The 17971-nt window shown below is 41.6% G+C and overlaps 1 long non-coding RNA gene across 1 annotated transcript in view; it reads left to right on the top strand.

Moving 5' to 3' along the window:
* The window catches only part of LOC139361776 (uncharacterized), a 29856-nt gene that overhangs the window by 537 nt on the left and 11348 nt on the right, over positions 1-17971 (top strand). The window lies entirely within an intron of this gene.

The following is a 17971-nucleotide window of genomic DNA, read 5'->3' as shown; positions in this document are numbered from 1 at the left end:
TCCAGAGAGGCCTCCCAGAGCATAGAATAGGATGGAGAGGGGTAGAGGGTAGGTTTGGAGAGACAAATGGAGAATATTCAGCACAATTTCTTTCGAGTTTAGCAAATAACTTCAATTGTGAGCCAAATATTTTCTAGAAAAATCTCTGGACTACTTTAATAAATTTGAGAGCTATTTGTAATGATCAAATTTGTAGGAATTTGAATAGAATGTTATATTTTAAAGAGAGAGATATTTGAAAATAATTTCTTCATTTGTTTTAATACCTGCTCTACCCCCACCCCCCCCCACCATACTATATGTAATCAACAGTCTATAAAAGAAATATTGCTAAGCAATGATAGATATCAGCTTGCGGGTTAGAAATGTCATGAGCAGTCTAGTGTTTGACTCTTGGCTTTGCCCTTTTCTTGTTGGGTGATCTTGGGCAAATTACTTACTCTGAGCTTCTGTTTAGTCATCTGCAAAACAGATGTGATAATATCCACTTCCTACAATGGTTGTATAGTTAAGAGAATTAAATGAAAGATGCATGTGAAGGCACCTGGTAGGCACTCAATACATTCTGATTGAATTTGAATCACAAATTCCAAATTAGTGGCTTCAAAATTCATGAAGTAAGGCCACAAGTTAGAATGAAGAGTGAATTTTTTAAAATAAGAAAATCTGCATTTCAACTGTTAATGTCATCTATCACTCAACCAACAATTATGATAATATGATCAGCAAATGTTCTCTATTGATGGATTTTCACCATGTTTTGATTACAAATGTGAAATTTTTCTAGGATTCAACTTGTATTAGGAATGCAATTTCTTAATTATCTGATAACTTGCAAAAAATCCCCCAAACAAAAGAAAACAAAAGCAAGCCCTTTGTTATAGGATGTTGGTTACATCAAGACTTTGTACTTCACTCATTTAATCAAAGGTGAGCATTACTGGTGAACATCAGCTATAGGGAAGCCTGAGGTGCATCATTTTGCAGCCCCTCTCAAACAAGTTGCCATGGTAATGTTGACATTCATAAACTCTTACTAGAGACTACTGAGAGTGTAGGGGGAAAACAAATATTGCACGTAGGGTTTTGATTCAAGAACATTTTACTTTCTGTGGTGTTAGCCAGGTTTCCTTTTTAGTTGCAAGCTCAGATTTGGTTATTACAAACATTTATCAATTTTAGCAATCTTTGTTTCTATTAACTATGCTTTTATTGGCATACTTGTCAAGAACAAGAGCAAGTGCTACAACTCTAGTAGGCAGGTATGTTTTATACATAAGAATTACCCTGCTGGGTCAAAGCCACACTCTTTGTATCTTGCCGGTGACAGAAGCCCCTAGAATCATATCAGTTTCCCTTCCAAAGCAGTTTTAAGATACCCATGGATCTGCTACCACTAAATTTTTTTTCAACAAAAGACTGTGGTGTAAGGGGTTATTTACATTTGAATGGTCAAAATTTTTTTAGCAGCAGCACATTCCTTCTCTGCACAAACACATACACAAAATCTTTTCAAATCCATCATATAATGAGCAGCACCATGAGAGCAGGAACCTCGTTAGCTCCATTTGCCACCACACCCCTAGTGCCTAGAACAGTGGCTGGCACATAGTAGAAGCAGTACAGGATGGTGGCTTAGAGCAGGGGTTAGCATAGTATTTCTATAAAGTACCAAGTAGTAAATATTTCAGAGTTTGTGGGTCATATGATCTTTGCCACCTCTACTCAACTCTGCTGTTGTAGTAAGAGCAGGCATTAACAACACATAAGTGAATGGGCATTTCCGTGTTCCAATAAAACTTTATTGACAAAAATACAGGCAAAGTACTGGATTTTGCCCATGGGCCATAGTTTAGCAATCCAATCTGCTGACTGTAGTTTAAAACATGAACTCTGCACCTGGTCTGCCAGGTGTTTAACCTGGCACTACCACTGTGATCTTGTTATTAAGTTATTAATATGGGCGGCTGTTAAGTTCTTTGTGCCTCAGTTTCCTTATCTATGAAAAAGGGGGTCATGATAGATATTATGATATAGTTGTTAAGATTGTATGAGTGAATAGTGTGAAGCTTTAGGATAAGGACCTGCCTTGTATATCAGTGTTCATTATTATTTTTGCTGAATGGACGTCAGATGGACAAATCAATCTTTAAGGATACAAGACACAGGATGCCTTTAAAATCTATAGCATTTTACTCTCTCTTTTTTTTCTTTTTGAGACACAGTCTCTCTCCATCACCCAGGCTGGAGTGCAGTGGTGCGATCTTGGCTCACTGCAACTTCTGCCTCCCGGGTTCAAACAATTCTCCTGCCTCAGCCTCCCAAGTAGCTGGGATTATAGGCTCCCACCACCATGCCCAGCTAATTTTTTTTTTTTTTTGTATTTTTAGTAGAGACGGGGTTTTGCCATGTTGGCCAGGCTGGCCTCGAACTTCTGACCTCAGGTGATTCACCCGCGTTGAACTCCCAAAGTGCTGGGATTACAGGCGTGAGCCACCGTACTCAGCCACATTTTACTCTCTTTAAAAGTAGTCAGTGACAAGCTGGGGGAACAACACATGTGAAAATGCAGACTTTGGATATATGTTATAATTTTCACTCGTCCCAGCATCCTATTTACAGTCATGCACTATGAAATAATATTTTGGTCAATAATGGACCATCCATATGACAGTGGTCCTATAAGATTAAAATAGAGCCAAAAAATTCCTATTGCCCAGTGATGTCGTAGCCCTCTTAACATCATAGCACTCACAATGCATTACTCATGTGTATGTGGCTTTTATTTTTATTTTTAAATTAAGACAGAGTCTTGCTCTGTCACCTAGGCTGGCATGCAGTGGCATGATCTTGGCTCACTGCAGTCTCCATTTCCCAGGTTTCGACCATCCTCCCACCTCAGCTTCCTGAGTTGCTGGGAACTTCAGATGCGTGTCAGCCAATTTTTTGTATTTTTTCTGTAGAGCCAGGGTTTCACCATGTTGCCCAGGCTGGTCTCAAACTCCAGAGCTCAAGTGATCCAGCTGCTTTGACCTCCCAAAGTGCTGAGATTACAGACATGTGCCATCGTGCCTGGCTACTTATATGTTTGTGGTGATGCTGGTGTAAACAAACCTACTGTGCTGTTAGTCAGATAAAAGTATAGCACATATGGTTATGTACAGCACATAGTATTTGATAATAAATTACTATATTACTGGTTTATGTATTTACTATACTATACTTTTATTATTTTAGAGTGTAAATCTATTTATTTAAAAAAATAAAAGTTTGGCCAGCTGCAATGGCTCATGCTTGTAATCACAGCACTTTGGGAGGCCAAGGCAGGAGGATGGCTTGAGGCCAGGAGTTCAAGACCAGCCTGGGCAACAAAGCAAGACCCTGTGTCTACAAAACATTTTTTTTTTAAGTTAACTGGGCATGGTGGTGTACACCTGTAGTCCTAGATACTCAGGAGGCTGAGATGGGGGGATTGCTTGAGTCCAGGTGTTCAAGGCTGGAGTGAACTGTGATTGTATCACTGCACTCCAGCCTGGATGACAGAGACTCTGTCTCTAAAAATAAAATATAAATAAAAAGTTAACTGTAAAACAGCCTCAGGCGGGTCCTTCAGTAGATATTCCAGAAGAAGGCATTGTTATCATAGGAGATGAGGGCTCTGTATGTATTATTGACCCTGAATATCTTCCAGTGGGACAAGATGTGGAGGTGGAAGACAGTGATACTGATGATCCTGACCTTGTGGAGGCCTAGGCCTGTTTGTGTCTTAGTTTTTAATAAAAAAGTTTAAAAAGTAAAAAAAAAATTAATAGAAAAGAGCTTATAGAAATATAAAGAAAGAAAATATTTTTGTATAGCTATACAATGTGTTTGTGTTTTACGTTGTCATTTCAAGAGTCAAAAAGTTAAAAAGAAGTTTATAAAATAAGAAACCGATAGTAAGATATGGTTAATTTATTATTGAAGAGAGAAAAACATTTAAAATAAATTTAGTGTAGCCTAAGTGTGCAGTGTTTATAAAGTCTACAGTAGTACACAGTAATGTCCTAGGCCTTCACCTTCACTCATCAATCATGGACTGACTCACCTAGAACAACTTACTGTCCTGCAAGCTCCAATCGTGGCAAGTACCCTATACAGAGCTACCATTTTTATCTTCTATATTTTTACTGTACCTTTTCTATGTTTAAATATGCAAATGTGTACCATTGTGTCATGATTGCCTACAGTGTCCAGGATAGTAACTTACTGTACTGTTTTGTGGCCTGGGAACAACAGGCTATAGCATACAGCCAGGTGTGTAGTGTGGGTTATATACCATCTAGGTTCACGTAAGTACACTCTGTAATGTTTGTACGATGACGAAATGGCCTAATGACACATTTCGCAGAGCATCCCCTTTGTTAAGCATCACCTTAACAAATTGTCTAATGACACGTTGCTCAGTGTTCCCTTTGTTGAGAGATGCATGACCGTATTTTGTTCTGACTTAATGGTGTTAGGAAGAGCCTGGAAATGGTATTGGTGATGGTGTTGTTAGTCATCTCATCCTGCCATTTCTGGAGATTCTTTAAGTGGAGATGGCAAGGGAACTGTAAATCTTAGATTTACACAAAATGAGTTCATCTGAATCCCAAAATTAACATATTCAATGTAAATTTGAAGTAGAATATACTCGTGTGTGCATTTTGTTCTGTTAACATTTTATTTAAAATATGTGTTTATGTATATTTATATCCGCACATATAAAATGTGAATCAGTTATGTATGGATTCTCTGGGTGCCTTATGAATGGACATATGTATCTATGTACATATATTGTGTGTAAATATATAGGCACATGCACAGATACACAAAATGTGAACCAGTTATGTACAGGTCCTCTAGATACCTTCATAGAATCCTTGCATACTCTCCAGCTTGTCCTGACATGCAGTGGCAGGTTATAGTTGTGATTTGCTCCTGTGTCTCTTGACATCCTCTAATCTGTTCTCCACACAGTAGTAGCCTGAGTGATCTTCTTAAAATATGCATCAGTGCCTGTCACTCCTTTGCTTAATATGCTTCCTTGGCCTCCCGTGGCAGAAGCATCAAATCCAAGCTCCTAACTGTGCTCTACGAGGCCCCGTGTGATCTGGTTTCTAAGGCCCCGTGCGATCTGGTTTCTAATTCTCACCTTCACCTTGCATCTCTCCTCTCGCTGTCTGCTTCAGTGCCCATCAATTAGGTGAAGTCGCTGAGGTTTCTTTCTGGCCTTTCAACATATCAGGCTCATGCCCTGTGGGAGTCCTTAGCCCTTGTTCATCCTCCCTCAGCCTGAACCCCTCCAGGGTCCCACCAGGCCAGCTCCTTCTCCACCTCAGACCTCGTTTAAGTGTCACCTGTTCGGATGTGACCATCCTCTGTAAAGTGGCACCTCCACCCCGATTTACTTTATCTCTTCACCCTGTTTACTTTTTTCATAGCATTCATCGTGATCTGTCATTAACTTGCTGTTCCCTTAATTGTTATCTTTCTCCCCTGTTGGAATGGCAGCTCCATGAGAGTGGAAACTTGAACATCTTGTATTGTTGGTCCCCTTTGTGTAAGACAGTGCCCAGGACATACTCCATGTAAGTGCTTGTGGACTAGATGCCCACAGGCTGACTGGCCACATTATTTGCAAGGCCCAGTGCAAAATGAAAATGCAGGTCCCTTTGTGCAAAAGTTATTAAAAAATTCAAGACGGTGACAGCAGAACATTAAACCAGGCGCTGGGCCTTTCCAAGATCTCATGGCCCTGCCTCCAGGCGAGTTACTTAATTTCTCTAAACTCAAATTCCTCTTCTGTAAAATGGTAAAATGCTTAGTACCCCTCATTCCGTGCTTGTGGGCATTAAAGGCGATCACACAAGCACAGGGCTTAGTAGCAGTGTCCTGCCTCAATCCGTGTCCCTAGGCAGCAGTATTATAATTAATCATCAGCCTCACCCATGTGAGGCAAAGCCCCTGTAGCACTAATTTTCCAGCATTCTTCCTCTCTGAATAACCTCCCTAGCAACTCTCCCAAGTGACTAACCCAACTCTATCAAATGGGATGGGAATGTGGGTGTCGCTTGCAAATTATTTTGACACATTCAGGGTATGGACCGACAGCATATTTGGCTTGCTGAAAGAAACGTGTCAAACGGAGTGAGGCTGTTACGAAAACTCGTTTGACGATAGGTAAATCATGTCACCCTTCTGAGCCCACTAGTGACACTGGAATGATAAATAATATCTGCCACCCACCTTTCTGACAAGAGCAAGGAGAGCATGAATTGGATTAAGAAGCCAGTCGAACACTTTGATTTTCTTGGAGAGAGGGGATATGCAGGCACTGCTTGCTAGAATACATGCATATTGTCAGTTACCCTGTTTACTTAGTCTGTGACTTTGGTTACCGTGCGCATTGTGTAACAAATCAATTGCACCTTGAATGGAAACTGTTCACAGACTTACATTTTGATTTATTTTCGTGGTGCAGCCAGCGATTCAAGTTAGCTTAGAAATGCAGAAAGGAAGAGCTGCATGTCTTTGACATTTATGGTGTGGTCTTCTGGGTGCTGTGGAACCACAGGGATGGACTGGGAGGTATGGGTTGACTCTCTGGGGATGGAGGGGCACCTTAGTTCATTTGCTGGGGGGAATGCCCTGCCGGATGAAGGCCTGGACACTGATTTTATCAGTGGATTCTCTTTGTCAGTGGAAGCTACAATGATGTAGAACAAGAACATCTGTGAAGCATGCATTATGTGTAAGGAACTCTGCCTGATGTATTACTTGCTCTGAGAGGTTGCATAGTATAGTGATTAAGAGCATGTGCTCTAGACCAGACAAGTAACTTAACTTCTCCAAATCTCAGTTTCTTCATCTGTAAAATGAGTATCTTCTCTTTGACCCTTCAAATCTACTCTCCACCCTTTATACCCTGATTTCTTCTCCAAAAGAGTAGCTGTATGGGCATCAGCAGCAGGCTACCATGTCCTCTTCCTGATGAGTTTGGCCAATAGGAAGCTCCTGCTGTAGCTGGGAGGGAGGGAGGAGAGTGAGGGTGGGGTATTTATTTCCCAGTTTTCCCTGGCTTCTCTCACTGATAGGTTGCCTTGGTTTGACTTTGCTCCTGGCCAAACATCACAGCTTCTATCAAGTTCCTAGAACTTGATAGATGTCCTTCTGTCAGGACATCTCACTCCATGTCCCTGCAGGCCTAAGGATAATGATAGCTCAGGCTCTGCACTTTCCCCTGTTGTTACCTGCACCCAGTCTACACCTTTGTAACTAGCCTCTTTGCTAACAAGTCCCCCCAAAGTATTTTGAGTGAGATGTTTGTTTACTGCTGGGGTCCTGGCTGAGTAGCTACCATCTATGGTTGGTGTGGGGATTAAATGAATTCACATACAAGTAGAATGCTTAGGAGAGTGTCTGGCACAAAACTGAAACTTGGGTCAAAAATTTACCCAAGGGTATATGGTGTCATCAGGGAACATCTGGTGGTTGCTTCACCAGCAGCCGTTCATCGTTCCCCATCTCATCTAGCCTAGGTTTCAGTTGGGAACCTCTGGGGGTATGGAAAAGTCAATTCCACCTTTCACATTGTGACTTAAGCTAAGCCAATCAGCGTATTTCACGCTCCTGCATGCCATGATTGGCTTAAGGTAGGTACATGACTTTATTTAATCCTAACAGTGTGGCTCTTGGGACTTTTGCTGGGAAGTCTGGAGCATAATACAAAGCACTGGGTGTGGTTGCAGTTGGCCTGGCTGGGAGAAGCATTTTATCATTGACCTTGTTTGAACTGCCACTGCATGGTGGTGATAATCATTGACCCCATTTTGTTTTATTCTTGTTTGCACATTCTCTGCAAATAATGTGTCACCTTATTGTCTGCACTCAGGGTGGATGGCTCCCACCTCCCCCGTCTTGTTACACCACTGTACTAATGCTGTGTGTTCTGAATGATAAGATGAACCCACTTAAGGCTGCTGGGGGAAACCAGCCTATGGATGAGGCTACAAAGAGAAGAGCAGAGCCCAGAAAACGGCAGAAACAGAGTTAGAGCTTTGTTCCAACCACAATCAAAGCCCTTCCTGCTACTGGCCTTTTTCAATTATGCCAACCAATATCTTTCTTACTGTTGACATTTTTTTTCACCAAAATCATCCTTACTGATATGCTTGGATGGCATTTGGGTTTGAAACCAAGTCTTTCTGGCTCTAGAGACTGACAACATTTTCATCTGTTCATTTTCCTCATCATTTGACTTTTATAGATCAAACCACACTTCATTTTCCTCACATGAGGATTTCGTGATGCACTTTATTCTGTGAGTTTCAGGTTGGAAGCCAAGCCTATGCTGGGGTCTCACATGGTCCTCTTACTGACTTTGGGCAAATTATTCTCCCTGCAAGCCTCTGCTTTTCTGTCTGTAAGGGGAGGAAGTTGGACAGGCTAATGTCCTTTCTGGCATTCTGTGAGCCTCCACATGTGTGGTACAAACCAGGGTCTGAGTTGGTACAGCCTCTTTGGTCAGAGGCTAATGCAGGTTTGTGCCAATTAAAAATAAAAACGGAGCAACCCTACTAATTACTATAGAGATGTGGGTCATTTTTTTCACCTTATATTAATTTCCTCTAATTCAAGCTTCCTGAAACTGTTATGCTTCACAATTTGGCAGTTTAGTATCTACTTTCTTATAATGTTCCTTAATCATCTGCTATGTGAAAATCTCATCTGGCTAGGCACAGTGGCTCATGCCTGTAATCTTAACACTTTGGGAGGCTGAGGTGGGAGGATCACTAGAGGCCAAGAGTTTGAAACCAGCCTGGGCAACACAGTCCCTACAAAACATTAAAAAAAATTTTTTTTTTAATTTTAAAATGTTTTGTAGATTAACATTACAACACAGCATTGTAATTGTAATTGTAATTAACATTACAACCCTGTCTCTACAAAAGTTGTTTTAACAATTAGCCAGCTGTGGTGGCATGCACCTGCAGTCCCATCTACTCAGGAGACTGAGGTGGTAGAATCCCTTGATCCCAGGAGTTTGAGGCTTCAGTGAGGTTTGATCATAGCACTGCACTCCAGTGTGGGTGACTGAGTGAGACTGTCTCTGGAAAAGAAAAATTCTCATAAACCTATAAAAATATTAGACAACTTGTTGGCAACATCCACTCTAATGGTTTCAAGTGCTCCTATATCTGATCTCCATCCCAGATTTATCCACTGCATATCCCTCAGGCACCTTCAAAGCAACTTGTCTGCAACTGAACCTATTTTTTTTCTCTCCCCATCCTTTCCTTCTTGTATTCCTCAACTCTGCGAAAGCACCACCCTTTACCCAGTTGGCCAAGAATCTTCCCTTGTGCCCACTCAGGCCTGTTGATTCTGTCTCCTTAATGTTTTTGTAAACCTTAGTTTTCAAAAAAAAAAGTGTTAGTTTTCTGGAGCTGCTATAACAAATTATCACAATCTGAGGGGCTTCAAACAATAGAAATTAATTTTCTCATGGTTCATGAGTTGAGAAGTCCAAAATCAAGATGTCAGTAAGGTTGGTTCCTTCTGGCAGCTCTGAAGAAGCAGTGTTCCATGCCTCTCCTAGTTTCTGGTGGTTGCTGGCCATCCTTGACATTCCTTGGCTTGTAGATGCATTGCTCCAATCTCTTCTTCCATCTTCACATTGCCTCTTCTCAGTGTCTTTGTGTATGTATCCTTTTATGTTTCTGATATAATACTCTCATTGGATTTAGGGCCCACCTTAATTCAGGATGATCTCATCTGGATCCTTACCTTAATTCCATTGGCAAAGCCCATATTTCCAAATAAGTTTACTTTTTGAGGTTCCAGGTAGACATGAATTTGGGGTGGGGGACACTATTTCGCCCACTATAAACCTTTTCATCCCGTTTTCACACGCTAAGTTCTAGCCCTTCTCACAACAGCCTTCTGGCGGTGATCTTTCTGTCTCCAGCTTTGTCTTCCTTCCATCCCCAAGCCACCATTTACTTCATTTTCAAGACTTTCTAAATTGCAAATCTGGTCAGTTCCTTGCTCCCCTATTTAAACTATTTCAGGTTCCTCCTTCCCCAGTGGCCGAGGAATGGTCTTTAAACTACGACTGTGTCATGCTGGCTCTCCGTGACCTGCTGGAGTGCACATGGATGGCTCTTTCCAGCATCCCTTGTCCCCTTCCTCCTTATGAGCGGAGTCCTGATAGTTAGGACAGCAGTGGGCCCAGCTGAAACTCCATATACCAGCCCCTCTAGCAGTTGTTGCTTTGGTCAGGGATGTGTGGCATAGTCCCGATCAATAAGAAATCAGTAGTGACTGGGCATGGTGGCTCAAGCCTGTAATCCCAGCACTTTGGGAGGCCAAGGCAGGCAGATCTCTTGAGCCCAGTAGTTTGAGACCAGACTGGCCAACACGGTGAAACACTATCTCTACTGAAAATACAAAAATTAGCTGGGTGTGTTGGTGCATGCCTGTAATCCTAGCTACTTGGAAGGCTGAGGCAAAAGAATTGCTTGGCTGGGTGCAGTGGTTCACACCTGAAATCCCAGCACTTTGGGAGACCAAGGCGGGCGGATCATGAGGTCAGGAGATCGAGACCATCCTGGCGAACATAGTGAAACCCCATCTCTACTAAAAATACCAAAAAAAAAAAACCAAAACAAAACAAAATTAGCCTGGCATGGTGGCGGATGCCTTTAGTCCCAGCTACTCGGGAGGCTGAGGCAGGAGAATGACGTGAACTCAGGAGGTGGAGCTTGCAGTGAGCGGAGATCGTACCACTGCACTCCAGCCTGGGCAACAGAGCGAGACTCCATTGCACCACTATACTGCAGCGTGGGTGACAGAGCAAGACTCAAAAAATAAATAAACAAAATAAATAAATAAATAAAAATCAGTAGTAAGATGGGACTCCTAGGAAAGCTAGGCAGATTTGACGGTACATGACTTTTGTCCTTTGACTTCCTTTACTTCCCACCTGGTGTGCAGATGAGATGCTGAAGATATAGTAGCTGTCTTGTGACCATGAGTGTTCAGTGCATACTAAAGGTGGCCGAGCAGATCAATAGCAGACCCCAGCTCTGTCATGGCACCATGATGCCTTTGTTTCAGTCTCAACTGCCTACTCTGGAAGTCAATGTTTTATTAGAAAAAAAGAAACTTTCATTTTGTAAGGCACTCTTCAGGGATATCTTTTACTTTCATTTAATAATGTAGTTCCTTCCTGATTTGATACACCTCTCTACCTCCAGTCTCATCCTCTCCCTTCCCAACTTCATGTACTCAATTCTAAGCCATACTGATTTATAAATACTTCCTGTGCAGTAAAAGCACAATGTTCTGTTTTTCACCTCTTGGCTTTTATAGATGATGTTCTTTCTGCCCTGGAATACTATTAAGTGCCAGCTTCTCATGGAAGCTTTCCTAACACTTCCAGCCTAGATTTAGTATTTTTATCACTCTATATACATCTCCAACCTAGTGCTTTATTGTTCTTCATTGCAATATCCCATTTACTTTTCTATCTCTCCCCCAAGTCCCTGAGGAAAGGATTGGGCCTTTCTTTTGTGCTATGTGCAATGTCAGGCACATAGTAGATATTAAATAAATGTGCTAATGAAGGACAGAGAAAGATCATGTATAGACCATAATGCCAAGCACATGAGACTTAGTGAGAAAATCCTATTGAATTAGGTGTATGTGGGCCACATTCCATCTTTTGTTATGCATATGATTATAAAAACCATATATAATAAAAGCTTGATGTGATACTGCAAAAGTGGATGAACTATCATTATTCAACAATGATTTATCAATGGACCATTATACATTTTTGAGGACTGGGTCCTTATCTTACTCATATTTGCATTCCTAGTGCAGTGTCTGGCAGTTGGAAGTGCATGATTTTTTTTTTTTTTTCCATTGGACAAAAGTGCAAATCAGTACTTTGGGTTTTCAGAGGAAGGAGAGGATTGAAAAAATAATCCCAGAGGAAGTGGCATAGGAGCTAAGTGAGGACGGCAGGGGCTGGGACTTCAGTGGCAGCACCAGCATTGGCCAAAGTTTGAGAATGGGAAGGCGTAAAGGATGGTGTCTATGGGAGGTTGAGGCAGGAGAATCCCTTGAACCCAGGAGGTGGATGTTGCAGTGAGCTGAAATCATGCCACTGCACTTCAGCCTGGATGACAGAGTGAGACTCTGTCTCCAAATAAAAGGATGGTGTCTAATACTCTTTGCTGGAAATAATTCTGAAAGTGTGAGGCTGGTCAGATCATGGAGATCTTTGAATGACAAACCCTCTGGTGCTCCATCAGTCTTGTTACCTGGAAGAGAGGTTACCAGTTGTCTCTCCAGTATCTGTTTTCTCCTTCCTTTCAATATAGAACTTTGTTTTTTAGCTGGGTACATTTCATAGCCTCCCTTGCATCTGAGTATGCCTATGTGAGTAAGTGCTGGTCAGTGAGATATAAGCAATAGGGTTGCACTGGACTCCAGGAAGTCTATTTAAAAGGCTGAAGATGCTCTTTTTTGCCTTTTCCTCCACCTGCTGCTGGAATGAAGATACAAGTGCAGAGGTCATGTTAGACTGGGAAGTAGGGGTTGCTCTCTAGGCTTGTCCTCTAGGATGGATGCAAAATATCTGGTCCCAGATGACATAATAGAGAGGCCCAAGCAGCCCTCAAATAAATTCCTCCTACATGAGAGGGAAATATGTTCTTTTTCCTTCAAGTCATTGTTACTTGGGGGTTTCCTGTTTCACGTAGCAGAATCTAATTCTAATTGATACATCACCCAACTTCAGTGTTATGGATGTTGGGGAGCCAAAAATGAATTTTCCGTAGGGCTAACTGTTAATTCAGGACATGTTCGACTTCTTGAGGGTCCCGTCTTCCTAGGACTGGCTGTGGAATGAGACCAAGTGGCCCAGCCCTCCCCACTCCTCTGCTGTCCCTGCACACGATTCCTTTCTGTTGTAAGGATGTTAATAGCTAATCACCATGGAGAATCAGTCAGAAATAACTAAAAGGACAGTTATTAAGTGTTCTTATACCATTTTCATAACTACAAGTCCTCATGGATATGCCTTGGTTCATTTTCTTGGAAGTTATGGGGGAATGTATTAGTTGTTTATTGGTGCATAACAAATTTGATATTTACTATGTTTATGCCCCAAACCTAGCAGCTTAAAACAACAAACATTTATTATTTGTGGTTTCACAGTTTCTGTGGGTCAGGAATACGGGCACAGATTAGCTGAGTGCATTTGGCTCAGGCCTCTTATGAGGTTGCAGTCAGTCTGTCCACACCTGGGGCTGTAGTCATTTCAAGGCTCCTTTGGACGTCTGAAGAATCCATTTCCAAGCTTACTTATATGGCTGTTGACAGGCCTCTGAAGTTCCACTTCTAAGCTTCCTTGCATGGTTGCTGGCAGGCCTTAGTATTTTTTCACCATGTAGACTTCTCCATAGGCCGCCTGAGTGTTCACGTGACATAACAGTGGTGTTATGAAAGAGAGAGAGAGAGAGAGAGACCAGAAAGACACTAATTCAGAAGCTACAGTTTTTTATTATATAATCTTAAAAGCGACGTCCTATTACTTCTATCATATTCCATTTGTTTTTTTATTGTTGTTGTTGTTGTTTTTTTTTTTTTTTTTTTTTTTGAGACAAGGTCTCACTCTGTCATCCAGGTGCCATCATAGCTCACTGCAGCCTCAAACTCCTGGGCTCAAACAATCCTCCTGCCTCGGCTTCCCAAAGTGCTGATTCCATGTGTGAGCCACGCATCCTGGCTTCATATTCAGTTTGTTAGAAGCAAATCAATAAACCTAGCCTACAGTGAAGGAGAAGGCGTTATATAGGGCATGATCATCAGGAGGGAGGATCATTGCGGGCATCTTAGAGGATGTCTCCCACAGGTAACTTCGCTTGATTTCCTGCTCCGTGCTCTAATTTCTGAGGAGGATAGTATCTCTTCAGACATTCTTGCTTCCATGGAAGGTTTCTTTTCTGAGTTGTTGGGCCCAATAGTATAGTCATTCAATTGACAGATATTCAATGAGCACCTACGGGGTGCCAAGCATGTGCAATGGGTAGCGAATAGACTGGTAAGAAAAGTGGGCATGGTCACTGCCTGGGGCACAGCCGTATGTGGGAACTCACTATGTTTTGTTCCTCCCACTGGACAGGAGCAATTCGAGACAATCACACATTTTATCTCTGCACTTCCAGTCTTGGTTATCCGCCTGCTCCAACTCATCACCAAAGGCTTCCCTGGACTCAGGTGACTCTCTAGGAACTTTTTCTTCAGCCAGGACAGCTCCCATCAGAAAAGTAGCTGGTAAGGGTTGATAGGGAGCGGAGTCTCTGAAACAGGTTTGGATTCCAATCCCAGCTTCATCCCTTTCTAGTTATATACTATTTTGCACTCTACTTCTCTAAACTTAATTTTCCATATCTGTGAAATGGGGACAAAAATACTGTTTACTCAAAGGGTGGTTGTGAGGGTTAAATGCGAAATATTTGGCACAGAGTCTGGCACATAACAGACACTTCAAGGACTTCAGTGACTCTGATTCATTACTTTGTTATTAGTTTTACTGGTATTCTTTATTTGGAAGTAAAAATCAATGTAGGAAAGGAGTTCTCCCTCGAATAATCTAGCCCGTCAAATCCTGTATGAGCTACCTCAAATCCTTTTTGCAACAGGCGGGGATGGGTATAAATAAATTAACTAATGAAGAAAAAAGGATATGTATTTTTGACTTTGTATAACTGTAATTCCTTTTTGCAATTGGGAAATAATCTTTCAGTAAATAGAGAATGTGGAACATGTTCAGACTAATAAAGTTCAGTCAAAATGCTCAAATATTTAGCATGCCTGATACAAGCGATAGTCAACCCTCAGAGCTCTCAAGTCTACGTGTGCCTCCCACCTTATGAAATGCATTTTGGCTTCAAAATGTGCACCCAGCCTTTCCAGTGCTTCCTGCTTAAATGTATTCTGAATTTTTCACACATGCGCACACACGCTAGGAATGATGAACAGCAGTTTTAAAAACACATCGTTGAAATGCCAATTTCCAGATGGATTTGTTTTGCTACAAAGTTCGTTAACACTTGATGCATGAAATAGCGGGTGGAGAGGAGATGTAGAGTGGGTGCTTATACCCAAATAGGGTGAAACCTGCCAAGGAATAGATGGCCAAAAAGAACTGAGAAAATGAAGCAAGTACTCACACAATCTTCTGAAGATAACTCGTCAAAGCTATGGAGAGAAAAGGAAAGGCAAAAACCAAAAAAGCATGCAAGCTGGTGGGGAGATGTTAACCCTTTTAAGATTAAAGCTGTAAAATAAAGCTGTGATTTGTTTCTCTGAGACTGCCTGTTTTGTTACCGAACAGCTAAATGTGTGTAGGAGAACAAAAGCTTTCAATCTATTAAATAGTCTTCTTGCTTTCCATTCCTTTCTTTCTTTCTTCTTCTTCTTTTTTTTTTTTTAAAAGAATATCTCTCAGGAAAAGCATCACCCAAGAACATATGTAGGAATTTAGAGGGAATCCTTATCAAGCAAAGCTTTTCTGTGTTTAGATATGCTCTAATTTAAACCCTGAAAATGTGGTAATGTAGTTGCTCTTTCCAGTTACTTATAGTCTGGCTTTCTTTATGAGATGCTCCACAAGTGATGTTAAAATAATGAACAGGTAATGGCTGGGAGTCAGTCTGGGCTGTTGGCCTTTGTGCTAACTCCGTCTCTGCTGGCAACTGGACATGTGATGCTGGAGGGATGGCTGTTCTAAGGTCCATTTTCATCATCTATAAAATGCATGCCTCACTGAGTTTCTATGATGAAGATGGCATACTCCATTCAGTCTACAAATATTGATTGAGCAATTACTATGTGCCAACCCTGATCCCAACATTGAAGATACAGAGAAGGCCAAGACAAAAATCCCTGCTTTCATAGAGTTTACAGTCCGGGGTAGGACAATCAACAGAAAAGTAAATGTCTAAGATGTGTAAGAATTTCTTTAGGATAGACTGGGCACAGTGGCTCACTACTGTAATCCCAGCACTTTGGGAGGCTAAGACAGGTGGATCACTTGAGGTCAGGAGTTCGAGACTAGCCTGGCCAACATGATGAAACCCCATCTCTACTAAAAATACAAAAATTAGCCTGGTTTGGTGGCAGGCACCTGTAATCCCAGCTACTTGGGAGGCTGAGGCAGGAGAATCGCTTGACCCTTGGAGGCAGAGTTTCCAGTGAGCACAGGTCATGCCACTATACTCCAGCCTGGGCAACAAAGTGAGACTATGTCTCAAAAAAGTAAAAAATAAAAGAATTTCTTTAGGATAAATACCTAGGAGCAGAATTAATTGCTGTCATTCATTTAATATGATGAAATCACTCTTTATAATGTCTGCACCTGTCTATCTTCCCATTGGCAAATGAGGCTTCTTTATACCTACATCCTCACCAATTCTTAGCATTATCCAACTTTGTGATTTTTTTCCAGGCATAAATGGATTAATTTGATGTTTTCCTCATTAGTAATGGTTTTGAGCACCTCTTCATATCTTAGTAGTATTTCTGCTATTGTAAATTGCCTGTTCATATCCTTTGCCCATTTTCTTATGGGAGTTGACATTCAAAGTTTAATTTGAAGACATTTCTTGTGTATTATAGACTTGTCCTGTCCAACATGGTAACTGGAGCCACATGTGACTTTCCAACACTTCAGATATGGTTAGTCTGAGTTAAGACATGCTGGAAGTGTAGAATACATGTGGAGTTTTATTTATTTATTTATTTATTTATTTAATTTTTTTTTTGAGACAGAGTCTTGCTCTGTCACCCAGGCTAGAGTGCAGTAGTGCAATCTCTGCTCACTGCAACCTCCACCTCCCGGGTTTAAGCAATTCTCCTGCCTCAGCCTCCTGAGTAGCTGGGATTACAGACGCACACCACCATGCCAGGCTAATTTTTGTATTTTTAGTAGAGACAGGGTTTCACCATGTTGGTCAGGCTGGTCTCAAACTCCTGACCTTGTGATCCATTTGCCTCAGCCTCCCAAAGTGTTGGGATTACAGGCATGAGCCACCATGCCTGGCAGAGTTTTATATTTTAAATATAAATTGGCCGGGCGCGGTGGCTCAAGCCTGTAATCCCAGCACTTTGGGAGGCCGAGACGGGTGGATCACGAGGTCAGGAGATCGAGACCATCCTGGCTAACACCGTGAAACCCCGTCTCTACTAAAAAAATACAAAAAACTAGCCGGGCGAGGTGGCGGGCGCCTGTAGTCCCAGCTACTCCGGAGGCTGAGGCAGGAGAATGGCCTAAACCCGAGAGGCGGAGCTTGCAGTGAGCTGAGATCCGGCCACTGCACTCCAGCCCGGGCTACAGAGCAAGACTCCGTCTCAAAAAAAAAAAAAAAAAAAAAAAAAAAAAAAAAAATATATATATATATATATATATATATATATATATATAAATTAAGAGATATTGGAAGCATAAAATATGCATGAAGATTTATTATTTTAAAAATGTACAATATCTTGCAAATAGTTTCTACAAGAATTGAATGTTGAGAAAATTGATGTAAATAAAGTTTCCTGTTAGAAACTATGTTAGTCCATTTTTCATTGCTGTAAAGGAATACCTGAGGCTGGGTAATTTATAAAGAAAAGAGGTTTATTTGGCTTACAGTTCTGTAGGCTTTACAATCATGGCTCAGCTTCTTGTGAAGCCTTGGGAAGCTTTTACTTATGGTGGAAGGCAAAGGAGGAGGAGCAGATGAGTCACATGGAGAGACAGGCAGCAAGAGAGAGAGAAGGAAGTGCCAGATTCTTTTAAACAACCAGCTGTCATGTGAACTAACAGAGTAAGAACTCACTCATTACCATGGGGAGGACACCAAGCCATTCAAGAGGAATCTGGCCC

The sequence above is a fragment of the Macaca nemestrina genome, chromosome 2, assembly GCF_043159975.1.
Source record: "Macaca nemestrina isolate mMacNem1 chromosome 2, mMacNem.hap1, whole genome shotgun sequence".
Lineage (NCBI taxonomy): Eukaryota > Metazoa > Chordata > Mammalia > Primates > Cercopithecidae > Macaca > Macaca nemestrina.
Note: the sequence above shows the minus strand (reverse complement) of the source record. Positions and strands in the feature narration are given on the sequence as shown.